Raw genomic sequence first — 19,716 nt, 5'->3', positions numbered from 1 at the left:
GTGAAGCGCTAAGCAAAGTAAGCTAATGCATTATGTACATTTCGGGAAGTTTGGAGTTTTCACATTTAAAATCAACATCAGACGAGACAGTCTCTGTTGTAGGGAGTCAAGAAAGGTGGTTTATTCCGTGCTTGCTGTTGGGAGCAGGATGGGCTTCTTTCAGGAATTTCAAGATAGGTGGAGGGGAGAGTATAAAAAACCCTTGAATCAGTGGCAATTAGTTGTTAGCCATTGTATTTCATTTTAATTTTTAAATTTTTTATTATTTATTTGTTTATTGAGGTAACTGGTTTATAACATTATATAAATTTCATGTGTACCTCATTATATTTCAATTTCTGTGTAGATTACACCATGTTCACCAACCAAAAACTAATTATCATCCATCACTCTACACACATGCCCTCTTACCTCTTTTGCCCTCCCCTCTGCCCCTCTGGTAACCACCAATATAATCTCTGTATCTATTTGTTTGTTGTCATTGTTGCTGTTTTTATCTTCTACTTATGAGTGAAATCATACAGTATTTGGCTTTCTCCATCTGACTTGTTTCACTTAGTGTAATACCCTGAAGGTCCATCTACATTGTCACAAATGGCAAGATTTCATCCTTTTTTATGGCTGAGTAGTATTCCATTGTGTAGACCACATCTTCTTTATCCATTCATCTGTTGATGGGCACTTACATTGTTTCCAAATCTTGGCTATTGCGAATAATGCTGCAGTGAACAAGGGTGCAAAAGTTGTTGGCCATTTATTATCAACAGCTTTAAGAATGTTGTTCATTCAACAAACATTCATCAATGGTCTACTAAGTGTCTAATATTCTAGGAGCTAGGTATGTAGTAGTGAATAAAGTAGAATGACAACAAAAAGAAATGCCACCCTCATGGAATTTACATTCTCGTTGGAGGAGACCAGTAATACATAAAGAAATTATGTTTTAGAGAAAAGTAAATGGGAGAAAGTGGATAGGAAGAACCAGAGGATAATTTCTCATGTGACTGGGGCCAGCTACCCCAAGGAGACATTTGAGCAAAAGACGGAAGTAGGTGAGGGAGCAAGTCACACAAATCCTAGAGGAAGGGTATTCCAGGCAGTAGGACAAATAGTACAAAGGGCTTGAGGTGGGGGTACACCTGGGCTCGCCAGAGAAAATACAGGAAATACTAATTTTAGATAAACAACACATAATTTTTAAATACAGTCACGCACCACGTAAGGATGAACTGCGTATACGCTGGTGGCCCCATAGCATCAGTACCATTCAGCCTAGGTGTGTGGAACGCCATACCGTCTAGGGTTGTGTAAGCGCACTCTGTGTTGTTCGCACCACAATGAAATCGCCTAATGATGCACTTTTCAGAACATGTCCCCATTGCTATGGGGTACGTGATTGTATGTGATATGCAAAATTTGGGGTGTATTTATGCTCAAAATTAGTGTCCTCTTTTTTATTTCCTAAATCTGGCGACTGTAGCGTATCTGAGGGAGTGAAAGAAGGCCAGTGTGTGGAGCATGGGAAGAAGGGGAAAGCAGAAGTAGGTGAGGTGAGAGAAGCACTGGGGCCGAGTGGGCCGGCCTTGAGGCGACTGTAGAAACTTTGACTCCAACTGAGCCTGGACGTCACTGAGGGGTCTGAGCAGAGGGTGCTCTGACCTTTCCCAGAGTCTAACAGCCGGCTGGCCCGTGTGTTCCGGTAGGAGGACAAGGGCAGAAGCACGGGGACCGGCTAGGAGGCTCTCGCACTAATCCAGCTGAGACGGCCTGGCGGTGAGAAGCGGTGAGAGCCTGGGAATATTCTGACGGCGACCACGGTGTTTGCAGACGCATTGGATGTGGGGCGATAGCAAAAGAGAAGGAAGGATGACACTGCCGTAAGTGAAATGGGGAGACTTCAGGTGGAGCAGGATGTTCGGGCGGAGGGAGGATCCCGAGCGCATCTGTGGTGTGCTCAGTTGGCGATGTGCGTTCCACGTCCCAGGGGAAATGTCAAGCCGGCCGTTGGCGTTGTCCTCTTTCCCCCACGTGGAAAGGGGAAATGAAAGCAAGGGTGGGGAACGGGCGCGGAGGTGGTTTGGAAGAAGGTGATGTTCTCAGCCCCGCTTTGGGGGACTCGAGCCAGGGGAGCGCGGCCACCACCTGTCGGGTGCCCCCAGCTGCCGAGGGCCCAAGCTGGTCAGCACACGCCACCCCTCCCGGGGGCGCCTGGTCCTGGCAGTGGGGCCGTGAACCCGTCCCCGCCCTTCCCTCGGGGCAGGGGAGCTGCGAGGGAAGCAGACGGAGTTCCTCTCTCCACAGATGACCTCAGAATGAAAAGAAGTCTCTCGGGAGGCGTGCCACCGTCCCTATGATTATGTCTGTTGTTCCCGACGAGTCCTGAGCCCAGCGCTGAGGCCGCAGCAGGCCCGTCCCCTCCCTGCCCCGGCCGGAGCCGAGCCGGTCCTTCCGTCTGGTCCACGGAGCCCAGCGACTTCCTTGGAGCCTCGGCCGCGGAGGCTATCATTCCATCTCTCCCACCCACGGGATCTTGGCTCCTCCTCAAGGCTCTTTCGCCTTTTCCCACAGTTCCCTTCCCGAATCTTTTCCTGTCAGCGTCTCTGTTTTCTCCTCCCGTCCTCCGTAGGTTCTGTGAGAACTTGGCAGTCTTCTGTCGGGCTTGTTTTGTTGCTTATGCTCCTCCCCCATTCTATTTCTATGGCTTGTAACATACTGAGATTTGCTGTGCATTTTTGTTCTGTCTGACTCAAATCAATAGGGCCCAGAATGGGGTTTGTTTTTTTTTAACCTTCATTATGTTATTTGTGGGTTTCTCAGTTTCATTCAGAAATCAATTATACATCCCTAATAATGAAACTTAATTTGGGCGAGTTTTGGTGATTCTCTCCATGCCAAGTCCACGGTAAGACTGCCAACTGGGATAAGATATAGAACAATTGCCATTAATATTTTGTTTCAGGATTGTCAAACTCCACTTGAAAGTCTCCCACTGGGTTTATCTGGGGAAGAAGTGATGTGATCCAGAGCTCTGGATGTAGGAGACATACCTGGTTCAAGCCACTTGGTTTCAGTTGTCTAATGACTCTAAGTTAATGGCAACTCAGAATCCAGCTCCACGTGGTAGCCGGCTCCCTCCGTCTGGACCTCTCTGTCTGCCAATTAGCTGGGTTTGAATTCAAAAGCCTTTTTCTTTGATGCCAGTTATTGCTGATTATCTTGGCAAATTCCCACTCTACTGCTCTGTTCAAGTGTGAGTTTTCAAGCTCCATCCATTGGTATCTCAAACGAGTTCTCCCTTTCCGGTCTGAGGGGAATGTGATATGGGTGATGTTCCCGGGAAAGCAGCGCCTCAACAGGCACTGAGCGCCTTCGGATGGTCCTACACAGGCCTTCCTGACAGCGAAGTCGGCTTTGTCGCCAGTGTTTTTGTGGTGAGTGCTGTTGGCCTTATCTTTTGTAGGCTACCCTGACTTTGGCATCTACATTTTTCAAATTGGTTGATTGGGAAAATATGATGTGGATTCCTTTTTTTTTTGTCAGCTGCCACGTATGGAGCTCAGTCTGTGCCAGGCACTGCGCCAGTCTTTCACGGAGAAGATGCATTCAGTTCTCACAGCCCGTTTTTAGGCGGAGACTGATCCTCAGAGAGGAAGACAACCTGCCCGAGTTAGAGCTAGTGTGGGGACCCAGAGTTTGAGCCAGAGCCGTCTGATTCTGAAACGTGTGTTCTTAAGGACAAAACTTCCTGAGACGATATGGGGTTTAAACTAAATCAGCGGAAGAGAATCAAGACAATTCCTTTCCCCTCTCCCAAAGAGTTTAGTTTCCCTAGAAAATTTCTGATGACGGTGATACTCATTTGAGCTCTAACAGTTAGGGTCCCTGTGCAATATCCTTTCTCTATTCCCAGAGTCAGGACTCTGATCAGCCAAAGAAATCCTGAATCTCTAAGCTGCTAATTTTAAAAAAATATTATTTTGAATATAGTGAGGTCCTGAATCAGAAACCCAGTGTATTGTACATCAGCAACAGACTAAATAGCTACTAACTGCCGAGCTCTGGGCAACATGTACCCCTTGGAGACAGACCAATTCTCCCATGATTCTCCCCAGTGATTGTTATAATCCTGATGCATAGAAGAGATGCTCAATACATTGCTGACAGGTTAGCTCAGGTTAAAAGTGGAGGTAGAGGGACGGCCCGGGGGCGCAGTGGTTAAGTGTGCACGTTCCACTTCGGCGGCCCAGGGTTCACCAGTTCAGATCTCGGGTGCGGAGGTGGCATCGCTTGGCACGCCATGCTGTGGCAGGCGTCCCACATATAAAGTAGAGGAAGATGGGCATGGATGTTAGCCCAGGGCTAATCTTCCTCAAAAAAAAAAAAAGGAGGTAAGGAGGTAGAGGGGGCCGGCCGTTTGGCAGAGTGGTTAAGTCCATGGGCTCCGCTTTGGTGACCTGAGGTTCACTGGTTCAGATCCTAGGTGTGGACATACACATCACTCATCAAGCCATGTCATGGCGGCATCCCACACAGCAGAAGTAGAATGACTTACCACTAGGATATTCAGCTACATACTGGGGCTTTGGGGAGAAAAAACAAAAAAGGAGGATTGGCAACAGATGTTAGCTCAGGGCCAATTTTCCACACCAAAAAACCAAAAAAAACACAGGACCACAGTTGACCCACAGGGTATTATAGCCAGCAGCTGGACCCTGTGGCACAAGGATACCCTCTTAAAAAAAAAATGGAAGTAGAAGATAAGAGAGTGATTTATCTTATCTTTACCGTTGTTCCCAGCAGTAGGTCAGAAGATGAATTCCAAATGAGAAGGTGAACTCAACTGGCCCCTTTCAATGTGTGCTTGATGGGGCGTTTCTGATGGGGCTTTTATTGGTCAAGCTTGAAAGGTCGTCTTTTCAGAAAGGTCAAATTCCCCATTATCAAGGAATAGGGAAATCAGGCTAGAAACTGCGAGGACTTGTGCTGCTTTAGGGTTCTTCCTTTCTCATTGCTTACACGTAAGAAAGAAATAGAGAAAATTTACAGAGGACAGGCGGGACGTCCACATGGAAATAAGGCTTTATCATGTTTCCCCTCTACTGCCTGCTATGATTGCCTATCTGAATGCAAGGAAAAGGGACCAAAAGCAATGTGGCAACAAATATAATTCACTAGTTTCTTCTCCTGCCCTCAGCCTGCTGGGGCTCATAGTGTGGCGGTGATGGGCTCAGAGTCCAGAGTCCAACAGCTCTGGGATTGAATCTGGGTTCCTTCACATATTGGCTTGATTTTGGCAAGTGACACAATCTCTCTAACTCATAGTTTCCCAATTATAAAGTAGGGATGAAAATAGTACCTATATATATGATTACTATGACGATTAAAAGAATTCATGTCTGTAAAACATTTAGTAGGGTACCTGGCTTATGGTAAGTATTGAATAGATGGTAGCTGCTTTTAAATAAAATTGCTATTATTGCAGAAAAGATGCTAGTTCATTACCTGAAAATACTGGAAGAAATGAGGATGGCAGTTCATAAAGAGAAGTGGGAAGATAATACGGACTCCCTGATACCAATTGTATGTAAATCATTGAGCAGTGTGCCAAGGATCCTACTATAATTCTGTGCTGTGAGAGAAGACTGAATCACTTCCATTTCCATCAGTAAATGCTGAGAGCGATAATAGGGTGTGGACCAATAAATCTTGCCTGTCTACCTGGAAATGACTAATCTCCTTTCTCTAATTTAATAAAGCAGGACGATGTTGGAATGGGTACGAAGAGAGAATATGAAAATGGCCCAGTGGGAAGCAGGGCTGGAAGGGGAGGAAAGGTGCTAAGTTCAGTCTTGGTCTGCCTTTCTGATCTCTGACTAGAACATCCAGCTGATATCCAATGTGCTCTAACAACTCGAGTTACCAGGCACAGATCAGAGCTCTGAATTGTGCTGTGTGTCATAAGAGGGCCTAATTCCCAGTCTCTTAGCCAGCAAGGGCTAGATTTCTTAGCCAAGCTCATCCTGAGGACCAAGGCCTGGGTGATGTTTTTGGAGGGGTGGTCTATTCTTTTATTATAAGGTATATAGGAAGCTGTACGACCATTTGTAGACTTGGATGAGGAGAGAAATTGCATTGAGAAGCTCCCCTTGGAGTGGAGGAAAATGCCTTTGAACTCTGCAGCTCAGCGGTCTCGCCTATTCTCTCGCGCTGAAGGCTGAGCAGAGAGGCCGAGGACCATGTCACCTCCGTGAACAGGAATGTGGGCAATTAGAGAATTCCTTCTCGTCCTCTCTGGATGTTTGCTCTCGACTCTGACACGTGATCGATGAACTATATTTAGCTTTGAGATTAGCGTTTGGAAGGCACCCTGATTTTGTTTAAAACTGAAACGACAACTTCAGTATTGGACTGTGGCCGTGGGTGATTCTTCAGATTGTGTGGGACTCCTCCACCAGTTGCTGTAAACTCACCGCCCTTCCCAAATGTAGGTGTTGGGTTTCCATCTTCTTAAATGTAAATGACTGCCAAATTCATTCCAACTTTCATACTCACATGAGTAGTCTACTTCCTCTAAGCCAGCCATGCAAATTCTCCAGATACCAAACACCAGCTGGAGATTCAGGGCAGCATCAGGTCTCGTTCCTCCTCTGCTGACCTCTCCACCCCCGCCCCAGCTAACGTGGAAGGATTCAGATAACTCCTCAAGACAACAGGCTAGTGGACACTGCCAGAGTGTCCTCAATGCCAGTTCAGCTGCTAAGTTTTCTGAATCATAAAATCAATGCTTATCCTGTGTTCTCCACCCCGGGTGCATTCCCCTGCCCTGGTGCTCTGGCTCGCCTCTGCCAAAGGATGTGCCTCATTCTCTTGTGCCTTGTTTGGCTGCCCTGTCTCCAGCTCTGTTGAGACTGTCTGTGGGTGGTTTCCCTGTACTAGGATGACAAGGGCAAAGGTCAAAAGCTTCCATGAATCATTTCCTCTTTGCTGCACGCAGTGGATGGTTTTCTGGGTGAGTCACTGAGATGCCAAACACAGGAGGGATTTTCTTCACATAGAGGCCCCGAGGCTCCGCTATGCCCTGAATTGGAGGAACTAAATTCTTAATATTCCCTTAAAAATTTCTGAGTTTTTCCCATTGATTTCATAACCCCATTTGTATCCCCTTTCTTTGTGTCTGATGATTCTGATTGGTGAACACTGCCTACACCTTGGAGAACTTTCTGGTATCCTGTGGAACCCCACTGAATTCTGACTCTAGAATAATTGGACTCTTAAAAATACATTCTAAACATACTCTGGTATCAAAGCAATCTCTGGTCTGTCATCTCTCCTGGAGTATAACAGCAGCCTACTCATGGTTCCTCAAAAATCTGCCCTCCCCTTTTTCTTCCAGAATAACAATCTATGGGGAGAACACAAACAACTGAGAAAGATGTTTAAATACCTAGACCTAAGCTTCTTCATTTTCTCAACGAAGGGAGGGTTATAATTTTCTTTCTGATTTGGCCTTGTAAAAATTATGAAATAGAATATACAAGCAGACAACATAAATATCTAGTATAACGAATAATTACAAAGCGAACACCTCTCAATCAAGAAATGGCACGTGGCCAGCCCTGAAGCCCTCCTTTGTTTACCTTCTTGAACACACCCTTCCCTCGCTTCCAGGAGTAACACCACCCTGACTTTGGTGGTGATCATTTCCTTGCTTTTCTGACCACCCATGTATACAAGGTTGTTATTTTCTAAAGCAGTATCGCTTCCATCTTCTGCCGGGGACACTGTCTATTTCATTTGTGTTAAGTAATGACCATGGGATGACACTGGGCTGGAGTTGTGTATATACACTGCTCTCTCCCCCACCCCAAATTCCACACAACTGCTTATTCTTGTTTACTGTGTCATGAACTAACAATACTCCTCCTACGACACATGTTTAAAATAATGACAGCGAGAAGGGGAAACAAGCATGAAACTTTCCGTGGTCTCTCTCCTGCATTCTGGGTTTCCTGACCCGCAAGTAGAGTTATGTAATTTTGTGATGAGAAATAGGAACCCCTCCTCCACCCATACCATCTCCCCTCTTTAATTTCCCTGGGAAGTAACCCAGCAAGTTCTAAAATCTGCAGAACTTGTGCATGAAGACACCCCATTTACTTGTCCTGTACTGTCCCCGCTTTGCTTCCTACTGTGGGACCGTGTGTGCCTTTTCGAAGATTTCATCACACTCTTCACTGCCACTCACCCCAAGGATTCTTTGACCTTCTGTGGTCTGACTCATTCTCTGCTGAGTTAGGGAAAAAGATAAGTGGGAATGGTCCTTACAACCTGGTTTTTGGCCATTTTTACTTCCTTGTCTTCCTTCATTTCCTTGATTGCTGCCTTCAGGCAGGTTTGTGGCCGAGGGGAAGGAAAGCTAACGTTGATCGCACCGCTAATTGGCGCTATGTGCTTTTGAGTCCATTATCTTGTGAAACACTAACAACGCTGAGGGATAATTGTTTCTTGTCTTCATTTTGTAACGAAGACCACTGAGGTGCAGAGAGGTTAAGAAACTGTTCAGGATCATATAGTTAGAAATGGGCGTAACTGGGAATTCGAAGGTCTGACTCCAAAGCTAAGTTCTCTATCAAGCTGCCTCTCATTACCTTTGCCTGATGACCTTGGAGTGCCCTTGGCAACCATTTTTTAAAGCACTTCCATTTCTATTAGAATGGAACGTCCTTGGGTTTATTAGTAGTAATGGGCTTGAGGTCCCAAACATTCTTCTTCTTTAGGGCGCTGGCTCAGGCCTGGAACCTGCAGGATAAAGGGCTTCGGGTTATGGGAGCTCCGTCAGGGCTGGAGGGAGGACGGTCAGTCTTGGAAGTTCTCATCTGATCAGGCCACTTTCTGTGCTTCCTGACATCACAGGTCTGGCTGTGACCTGGTGCTCGGAGCCTGCAGTGGGCGTTACAAGTTTCCTGTCTGAAAAGCTAATTAGAAGACGGCAAAGATGATGGGAGGGGGTCATGCCGGAAATATCTGCTGTGCTGTGGTCTGCCCACAGCGGAGTACCCCTGGGTGACTCGCCATCCATGCTGGACCTTAGCCAAGATGTGGTCACTGAAGCACTGCAAGGATTCAGGTTGTGCCTGCAGGGCAGCTCCCCAGCGTGGTTCCCGTGGCCAGAGTTTCCCCACAACAGGATGGCAGGGTGACCGCCTGTGTGAAACGGTTTGGTCAGCAGAGGAGCAGGTGTTGGGAAAACAGACAAGGCAGAGATTGAGTTTTGGAGTGTGTCTGGAGGTGGAATTAACAGGGCAGGTTAAAGTTATTTTCAGAGGCGCTTATGAATTGTCTCAGTGCATGCCTCTCACTTCAGGAGAAGGAACGCCTGAGTCACACTCAACGTGGGACCTGAACGAGGCTCAGAGCCTGTCACAGAGGCCAGGACCTGGGGCCAGTGGCTTTCATTCCCCACATGAGGTTTGCTGCCCAGTGTTAAAGGCATTTTTCTGAGGAGGAGGTTGGAGAGAGAGCAATGGTGGCAGCTCCTGCTTTAACACGTCCCTGGGAAATTTGGACCTGTGTGAGATGAGGAACAATTTTTCATCCTCCTCCTGACCCAGGGTCTACAATGCCTCTGAAGTGATACATCTGTGTTATCCTCTTATGAAACGCTTTCCCCTCTTTTGTAACATGTATGTTGTGTAATTTGTTCATTCTTTTTATAAAATTTTTCTTTTTTTTTTGCTGAGGAAGATTCTCCCTGAGCTAACATCTGTTGCCAATCTTCTTTTTTTTGTATGTGAGCAGTTGTCACAGCATGGCCACTGACAGATGAGTGGTTTAGGTCTGCACCTGGGAACCGAACCCCGGCTGCCAAATTGGAGAGTGCCGAACTTAACCACTAGGCTACCAGGGCTGTTCATTCTTGAGTCATCATTTAATCAACAAACATCTTTTGAACTCACACTAAATGCCAGCCCTGTCTTAGAGCCTGGTGTTACACAAATGAACAATAGAGATGAACAGCACAATTCATTTCATTTTTAAGTTTTCATTTTATCAATGAACTTTTAAAATACAATTATGTAATCATAAGTGCTAAGAAAAAATGCCTTGTGTGACAATCAGGTGTAGGGAAATACTGAGATTTCGCTAGGAGACGGAGTGCAAGCCTCATGGGAAATAGCCACACGTGTCATTTTCCTCACTCTTCTTGCTGAGCAAAGTCTTGGATTATGTTTTTGTGAACTAGTCCTTTCTCTAAGGCATTGTAGGACCATTATGGGTTTCTTTCCTGACTTTGTGCCAGTTACCGAATCGTCCCCTGAATCTGACAGTTTAGTGTCACACAGTGTTAGAACTAGACGGGCGCCAGTATTTACCTACAAAGAATCGCATTCCAGACGGGCAAGAGATTTGCTCAACATCAGTGGCTGCTTAGTAGCAGCTGATCCTGTTCTTCTGACTCCAAAATGGAATTTCTGCCTGATTTGTCTTCCTGACCTCTGCCTCACAGCTGACTACACTTCACTATGCCACTGGTTCCTCTCTCTATCTGACATGTGTATTTATGTCATGGCTATAGTGACAATATGACTAACATGTATGGAGAGTCCACCATGTGCTGAGCGAAGAGCCGAAGGCTCTATTCGCATGATGTTATTCGCCCCCACAGCAACCTTGTAAGAGCAGCATTACTATTATTTTCATTTTACAGATGAGGAAACAGAGTTAGAGAGGCCAAGGCAATGGTTCCCTTTACCAGCTTTTAAAAAATAAGATTATCCTGAACAGTGAAACAAATAATGTAGCATTGGATTAAAACTGAGAATAAATAACTATCCGTGAGTCCATACTGAGATCGTAAAATAATTGAATCAATAAATAAATTGAAGAGAAGGGAAAATTCTTCCTTACCAAAGGATTCCAGTTAATAAATGAAAAGGGCTGAGGGAAAGAGAAAATCACCCTTAGGACACCATAGTAACAGGCGCTGCAGGCAGTAGCCTGTGAAGGTTTGAGGACAAACACAGTATTTGCAGAGTCTCAAAGTATCTCCCTCAAAACATTTATTAATTAAAAAAGGAAAAATAGTAACTTTACAATTGATAGCATTACTAGTAAGCCAGCAGATGCCGCCTCGACTAAGCGATCGAGGTTAACGTCACCAGTAATAAGATAAATGATGCCTTGCTCCTGGGCTTCACGCACTGGGAGGGGGGCTTCACTTCTTCGGTGTCCTTGCTAAAAACGTGTGACATCGGTCTCATCAGGAGAAAACATCAAACACAAATTAAGCAACATTCTACAAATCATCTCCCACTACTCTTCAAAAGTGTCACGGGCACGAGACTCAAGGAAAGACTGAGGAACTGTCACAGTTTAGAGGAGACAAAGGGGACGTGACAACTCAATGAGATGGGGGATCCTGGGAGAGAAAAAGGGCAGCAGAAAAATTGGCGAAAACTGGATACGTATCACTCCAGGTAAGTACAGCATCGTATCAATGTCAGTTTCTTAATGTCGACAATTGTATTATGGTTATCCAGATGTGAACCTTAGGGGAAGCTAGGTAAATGTTAGATGGAAACACTGTACCATTTTTGCAACTGTTTGGTAAGTCTAAAGTTATTTCAAAATTGAGAGTTAGGAGGTAGATTGTAAGGTAGTTTGCTAGGCCTTACCTTAGACTTCCTAAATTAGAATTTTTCAGGTGGGCATGACCCAGAAATCTGTACTGGGGACCCTGGGGCACAAAGCCACAGAGGGAGGAGGTGGTCAGGGCAGGATCCGCACCCAGGTCTGCCTGATTCCGACGCCCACGGTCTTCACCAGAGCAGGCTGCCAGCAGAGACTGGAAGCCAGTGCCAGATGGAAGAATTAACCACATTTGAGGCAAAAATGCTCAGTGCAAAATATTGTATTTTTATATCCTTTTAAAAAATATACAGAGATCTATGGATTTAATGATTGACTAGAACTAAAGACTAAATCCTTCTTCCTGACCTTACTCCCGAATCATCCTCTTTTTTGTTTTAAATAGGCAGTGTAATCATCCCAATCAAAGACTGTACATATGAGTCAGATGCCAAAGCCTGCTCCATTGTCGGTAGAGAGGAGCTCGAAGCTCTGATTGTGAATGCCACTGTTGTGAAGGATGGCCAAATAATAAGAATATATACACATTGTGGACTAAATAAAAAGAGCTAAACCAACTTTAAACGTCATTACCCACGTGTGGTAACAGTCGGGCCTGTTTTAGTCATCTCCTCTCTCACCTGGCACAGCTCTTCTCTCACACTGCATGAGGGCCTGGCAGGTAGAAGCCCCCAGCAGGTTGAAATTACCCACACCTGGGGGCACTGGTTGCCAAAGGGGTGTGGCGAGGAGGTTGTCACGAGGGCTCGGAGCCCGTCTTCTTCCTCCTCAGTAACTTTCCTACCAGGCACCGTATTAGTCCCTAGAGGTCTAGAGGTGAATGTGTCACAATCCTTGCTTTCAAGTAACTCCTGCCCTAGGTCAGGTGAGGGACCTATGCATGGTTCAGAACTGAGGGTCAGATGAGAATGGGCAAAAGGGAGGAAAACATTGCTAGTGGAACAAAAACTGACCATCACCATTTTTACACACTAGGAAGGTGACATGACTTATCCAGGTGTGACGGCTCTATTCTTAGAAACTGGAGTTGAACTCCTCCTTTCGGAATAGTAGACCTTTCCTCCAAGGGTGGGGCTGTGGTCTGGGGAGAGAGGATAGAATTCACAGACAGCTTTTCGCTCTGTATAATAAGTCACAGGAATTGAGGACTGTTACCTGGTACCTCAAAGGCAACTGGAAACAAGCAGGAGTGTGGATGCTGGGTGCAGCCACATATGTCAGAGGAAGGATGATTTGGAAGGGGTGGGGTGAGTGGACATTTTGCCACAAATGGAAATGGAGAATTCGAGAATTAAAATCTAACGTAGATTTTAGAATCTGTAGAATCTTGTGCTGGTTGTAATGGGACCGCAGAGGAGAGGATCTGACTTACTTTGATGGGGCGAGGTTGAGAGTTTAGCGGCATGAAAACTTGACAGAGTACAGGATGTGTGAAGTTAATCCTAGAATACGAGTAGGAGTTCATCAAATGTCTGAAGGGAAAAGAGTTTTCCAGAAAAGGGGCTCATATATTAGCCAGCAACAGCCCTACTCCCCAGCACCTTTTGAGTTTTCCTTTGAGAGAGATCTTGTATCCGTATAAGGCTCCTGCCAAAACACAAGTTCCCTGGGAGGATATTATGATCTTGTAGCAACAGTTTCCAAGTGAGTTTTGTCAAAGGGGACTCAGCTCTGGGAGGTCAAGTCCAAGTCTTACTATTACCCCCATTTGGGGCTGAGATGGGGGTCCTGGGGACCCAGGGGGATGCAGAAGAACCGTGGTACCTGAGGAAGGGAATGTGTGTGTTGTGGGGGGACAGGGCCCCAAAGAGATTATGAAGACGAACATTACTTCCTGAGCCATGCTGGCTTTGACAAAATGGCTTTTCCCTAGTGTGGATGGGAGATGACTAACAATTTTACCACTTCAAACCATTACTACATTTGAAATGAAAACCATGCAGAACAAAAAATGTGACAGTAAAAATAAAATGTCTAGTCATTATTGGGAACTCACTGTGTACTTTACATGCAATTTCTCATTTCAAACTTCCCACCATCTGGTGAAACAGATACTGTCGTTAGCATCTCTATTTTGCAGAGGAAGGAACAGAAAAGGAGTAAACTGACTTGGCCATGGTCATAGAGTCAAGAGGGGCAGACCCTGGATCCCAGTCCAAGCTCTTGACCACTAGCTGTCTCTCTGCAGCTGGAAGATTCAAGCCACGATTTGAGCATAATATTAGTGATTGCGTGAACACTAAATGTCTTCTGTGAGTTTCCCTTCCTGGGATTTTGGGTGAGAAAATTCTTTACTGTGCAGTAGTACTGACAGGTCCTGCTCACCAACCGCCAGGTATTCTCCGGTCACCGTGAGCACCTGACATGCGCACCCACGTCCATTTCCCAATGCCCTACTGGCTAAAAATGATGGTAGGCTCACAAGGCAGGACCTGAGCCAATCAAACCTGGAAATCCAACCCCTAGCAAGAGCTTGGGCTGACCTGGTGACTCCTCGCGAGGTTTTCAAGCTCCCCAAGCCTTAGTGTTCCTCAGCAGGGTCATGAGATTGGGTCTCAGATCCCAGCAGTCTCCTCTAATTTTGAGAGAGCTTCAAAATGGTTAAAGTAGAATTTTGTGTGAGGCATGAAGACAAATAAGAAAGAGCTGGTGCCCACAAGGAAGTCAGAGTCCAGCAAGGTGAGGCTCTCAACCGACCCTCATAAATGATGAATGATATAAAGCTTTGCTCCACTCAGTGCGGTTTGTGGCCAAGAACATCGGTGTCACTGGGATGTTAACAATGGAGACTCTCAGGTCTCATGCCACGCCCACGGGATCAGAATGTGTCTTGTGCCAGGATCCCTAGGGGTTCGGATGCACGAGCGAGTCTGCAGGGCTCTGGTGTAGAGCTCACGGGAGGGAACAGCTGTTGGGTGCGGTGATCAGGGACGTCTTCCAGAGGGGGCACCCTAGACTCAGAACAAACCAGTAGGCTTTCAACAGGCAGAGAGCAAAAAGAGTGAGTCTGCTGGGGGACACACAAGTTCTCCCCTTGGAATGATTTCGTAGTTCGAGACATTGCAGTTCCAAAAACAATGCAAATTTGTGTGTAATCAGGAAACAAGAGTGTCCTTTAGTGGCCAGGTTGGTGTCTGCTAATAGCATTAATTCAGTTCAACAAAATTGTTGGACACCGATTACTGATTATCATTCAACACATGTGTGTTCCAGGTATGTGGATGAAGGGTGAATGAAACAGTTGTGTCCTTTCCCTGAGTTCTGAACCCAGAGGAGGCAGGTCAGAATGCAGGAAAACCGCATTCCAGCCATCTAAACATACGGAGTTCTTTAGCCTCTCCATGCCTCAGTTTCCACATCTGACAATGGGATCGTAATGGTACCTGCCTCACTGGGTCCACGTGAGACTTACATGACTAATCTGTTCAGTGACAGCAACATAGGGACGTCTATTATGTACTTGCTATAATTAGTGGTTAGTGTGGCTAGTAACTGAGAATTTTGGCAGAGGTTAAACGTTTCTGAAGATCTTTAGAGACTCTCTAGATTACCAAATCTCCTGTGTTTTCCGCTACCTGATCACACAGAACATTAAACAAGAGGGCAAATAATATTCACCACAGGACCTAGTTACGAGCCCAGACTTTCCTCTTTCGCTGTTTCACCCAGGCTTGTTCCTTGCTAGTTGTGTGACCATGAGCTCCGGCCACTTAACTCCCCAGTCCTCAATTTCCTCATCTGTATCACGGTGATCATCGTTGTGCCTGCACATAGGGTTCTTATCAGGATTAAATGAATTACTGTAAGTAAAGTGCTTAGAACAGGGCCTGATCCATGTTAAGCACTCTATCATCATCGTTAGCTATTATCACCATCATTCTTCTTTTTATTATTTCCCTTGGTTAAAGAGCTATCTGAAAATTAAGCCCCATGTAGGGCATCACTCACATGTCATGTCAAGGCTGGCTCTAACAGTACAGGCTCCTTTATGTGCAAATCTTTGGCTGTTCCACTTCCCTGGATTGATAGGAACTTGACTTGGTTGCTTATTAGGCCACATGAAGTATTGTTAGTCCGTACCCGCTGTGAGAGCAAAAAACAAGATAGGGCATACGTCCTCAAAATCGTTGCTTAAGCACTCCCTTGCCATCACCACCCCCCAAACTCTCTCACACACACTCTCTCTCCAATTTGTGAGTTTGGACATTCTTCCTAAAGTTTATGTCCTTAGCACTGGCAATTTCTTTATGGGGGACAGACAAAGTGTGCCCACAGAGATGTCTACCTACCCTTTAGAATATGGCCGCCGCTCTGAAGATCTCGGTCAGCCAAGGCTCATATTTTCTTTCCTGCTAGGTTGGGTATTTCATTGTCTTACCTTTTTCATTCCCTTTTTATTGCTACACAATGTACTCTTTCACTTTGAGGAGAAAACAGAACACCTGTTGCAGATCTTTGAGGATTTTGTTCTGTGTTTTCTTGTAAAGCCAAACCAGAAACCCCCACTGGCAAAACCAGCTGTGTCTCATATTTAAACATAAAGTGTCAGGGGAAAGAAAAGGGGACTTAGCCAATGAAAACAGTAAACGAGGAGCCAGAATCTGTTTTCAGGATTTATAAGCTGAAAGCAAGTCACACTTTAATGAATATCCAGTGAAACCCATCGTATTCGTGGGAGACAGGCTGTGTTTTCTTACGGACATCCACATGGAATGTGTCTCTTCTGAAACTTGAGTTGTCTCCTCAAAATAATGTGCATGTCAGCACATTACAATAAATCTTCGGAAAAGTAGAAAATATATGATGGCTTGGTACTATGGACATTATATTTTTTTCCTCTAAAATGTCAGATTTTTATCTACGGGGACATATTGTGAACGAAGAGTTGGCAAAGAAAGCAGGGTCTTATTATGTTTCACCTTACTGTACCCTTGGTCCGAGGGACTTAGGATTTTTAAAACAAGGCCCAAATTTGGTTATAAGGAGTCTGACATGGGCAACATCTGTCTCCGGTGTCTTCAGTACATTTTTCCTGTGTTCCAAATTCTCCTTCAGTCCTGGCTGCCACGAGGAACTCCACCCCCACCTCCCTACCGCTGCCACCCCCAAATGTCACCAGGAAAAGACTGGCTCTTCCTGTGAATATGACCTTTTAGAAGAGTATTTCCATTTAAAATGTTCCTACTAAGCTTGGAAGGAAAGGCTGGTACATTTGGGTATGTAAGGAATTAACAGTGTTTTGTGGGAGTGTCTCCCATCCCAGGGGCACCTGTCATATCATATTCTCTACGCTCCTGGCGACATACAGTGTGCAGTCCCTGGAGAGGGGGATTGTAGGATTAGCTTCTCAACTCACGCTAGAACACTAACTAGGAGCCTTCCTCTCTGGCCTGGCTGTGTATGGGAGAGACAGACAGACAGACGATCCTAGAAGTGAGGCAAAGCTGGTCTGACAAGGAAGTGTAGTATCTGTTGGAAATGCCTTCCCTCCGGCAGGATAGGACCCTGTGCTGGAAAAGAGAGTGTGGTCAACCGTGTGACAGATACCTACAGCCCTCCACTGTCGGGGCCGTTTTCAAATGGAGCAGAGCTTGAATGCAGAGGTCTCAGCCTGCAAGGGTGGCACTTCGAGAATACAGTCTGAATTTTCCAGAAGCATGCAGAAGTCCTTCCTTTAGCCTGTGAAGGGCGATGATTCGGTAGATCATAGTCCCCAGGTCAGTCCGGCTGTGAGTCCTTTTCTGGGTTGGGGTACACCATACTATGCCAGGACAACTGTTTGGTCTCTAATTTGGGAGGCGATACGTTTGGCGGTTAAGAAGCAGGATTTGTATCAGATTGAAGACAAATAGACAAATCCCTCCAGAGTGGGGGCAGCATCCATCTTGTTTGTTGACAGGTGACACCTAGCTCTGTTCCTGGCACAGCACACACTCGGGAACTCTGTGTTGACTCTTGATGGCATGAATAGATGGATGTAATGAATGAACCAAATAACCTGTTTGAAGTCCCAGGGCTGCTATCCTTCAGTTTTATGGCCTCGGGCAGGCTATCCAAGCTCTTTGAGTCTGTTTCCTTATTTGCAAACTTGGAAAAATAATACTTACTTTAAAGTTGGAAGAAATAAAACAATCTGTCTATAGCCCTTAGCACAATGTTTGAATAAAGATAAGCTGTCATTAGAGTGGGAGCAGCAGTTTTAACATTAATAGCTCCCATACTCACAGGATGGGGTTGTTTTCCAGTCGGGAAGGAAGTAAAATATCGGTGTAGATCTTGTGGCAGCCACTTAGAGGATCGACAGAGGAGAGCTGTGCTGGAGTGGAGAGTCCAGACAGAGGAAGTCTTAAGAGGTTTAGATGAGAGACTGTACATGCTTTGGGCTTGGCAAAGAAGGCCAAAATGGCTGGGGCTGGGTTTCAGAAAACTTGGGTCAGTTTAAACAGGAGATCGGCCTTTGCGAAGTCACAGATGTGTCCCACCTCAAAGCTCAAGCCATTTCTGCCACACGTGCCACACATGCCTACCTATATAGAGCAGGGGGACTAGATCCAAGAATGAGAGTGTGTGTGTGTGTGTGTGTGTGTGTGTGTGTGGAAGGCATTGCCTGGTTGGTAAGAGAGACAAAGAAAGTGGCGGGGGGAGGCGGGGGGAGGAAGGGGAGGGCGTGTGTTATTACAGTAAATTCCTGCTCTTTCTCCATCTGGCTGGGGCCAGCTCTCTCTACGGCCTTCCCGGCGGGAAGCACGGCGGATATGCTGACACACTGGCTTCTCTAATCCTTTATGTGTGCTCATTCCTTCCGGTGAAAAACGATGCTGTTTGCCGTCATTGATCTAAAGAGGAGAGAGAACCGCAAGAGACTGTCGAGGCCATGAATGTATCTTCTTAGGGATTGCAGATAAAAATTCTAATTTTTACAACTCCTCTCTCCATTTTATCGATGGGAAAACTGAGACTTTGGTTAAGTAACTTGGTTAGTGTGTCTTGAAATCTGGATTCAAATTCGGGTCTTCTGACTTCCAAGCCAATGCTCTTCGCAGGACTCTAGTGCCGTGAGGATTCAAAGCTCGACAAGCCCCCCGCCTCTGCCTGTCTTCCTCTGCAGTTATCTTTGGCGACGCGCACGAGCTACCTCAGCTCAGCGATGGGCATGGATATGTTGATGGAAAACGATCACTTGCTGCTCCAGGGACGATGGCTGCATCGTAATTCATTAAGAGCAGTGACCTTAAGTCCTTAATATGTGCCAGTCACTGTACTAAGAACGTCACATCCATGATCTCGTTTCACCCACACAACGGGCCTCTGAGCTAGCGCGCGTGCAGTGGGCTGGGATGAGCGCAAGCGCCTGCCCAACTCGCAGCCACGCCTCCCCTCACCTCCCTCGATGGGGCGTCCAGGCCAGAGGTGGCAGGAAAACGGCCCGCGGCCTCTGCTGACTTCCCCGGTTCCAGCTGCTGCACCGGCCCACGCACGGCCGGCGCGGGCCCCTTCTTCCCGCAGGAACCAGGGAGCTCCCCGCAGGCAGCGCGCTCCGCGGGCAGGCCCGCGCCCCCAGCCCCCCACCCCCGCAGCAGTCCCCGCCCCCGCCCGGAGCCACCCCGGGCCCCCCTCATCCCCTCCTGCAGCGGTCCCCGCCCGCCTCGCCCCCCCCATGCCCCGCAGCCGCCCCGGTCCCCCTCCCCTGTTGCAGGAGCAGCCCCTGCCTCGACTCCGCGGGCCGTGGCAGCGGGCGGGGAGCGCTGGGCGGGGAGCGCTGGGAGGGGGCTGGCCCTCGCCGCCACGACGCAGAGCCCACTCGGCAGGGCCTCCGGACTCCTGGGCGCTCAGCAGCGCACGGAGAGGGGTCGCTCGGTGGGCCGGAGATGGGCACGTGCTGGGCGCGAGGCCGGGGCTGCTGCCCGGTCGGAGTGGCCCGCGGCGCCGCCAGGCCGGTGGGCTCCCGCCAGGAGGGCGGCCCGTGGGCGGCCCACTGCTCGCTCGGGCGCTGCCCTGGCCGCGTGGCCGAGGCCCGGCTTCCACAAGGGACTTCCCAGGCCGCGCCGCGCTCGCGCCTGCCCACCC

At 47.1% G+C, this 19,716-nt stretch overlaps 1 long non-coding RNA gene across 1 annotated transcript; it reads left to right on the top strand.

The window, feature by feature from the left end:
- Positions 1-1,625: 1,625 nt before the first annotated feature.
- LOC139080298 (uncharacterized) lies at positions 1,626-2,861 on the top strand. The gene is made up of 2 exons (XR_011534693.1): positions 1,626-1,877; positions 2,302-2,861. It is a non-coding gene; the product is annotated as an uncharacterized lncRNA (long non-coding RNA).
- The last annotated feature ends 16,855 nt before the right edge of the window (positions 2,862-19,716 follow it).

The sequence above is a fragment of the Equus przewalskii genome, chromosome 29 (assembly GCF_037783145.1).
Source record: "Equus przewalskii isolate Varuska chromosome 29, EquPr2, whole genome shotgun sequence".
Lineage (NCBI taxonomy): Eukaryota > Metazoa > Chordata > Mammalia > Perissodactyla > Equidae > Equus > Equus przewalskii.
The sequence above is the reverse complement of the archived record's forward strand: the minus strand, read 5'-3'. Positions and strand labels throughout refer to the sequence as shown.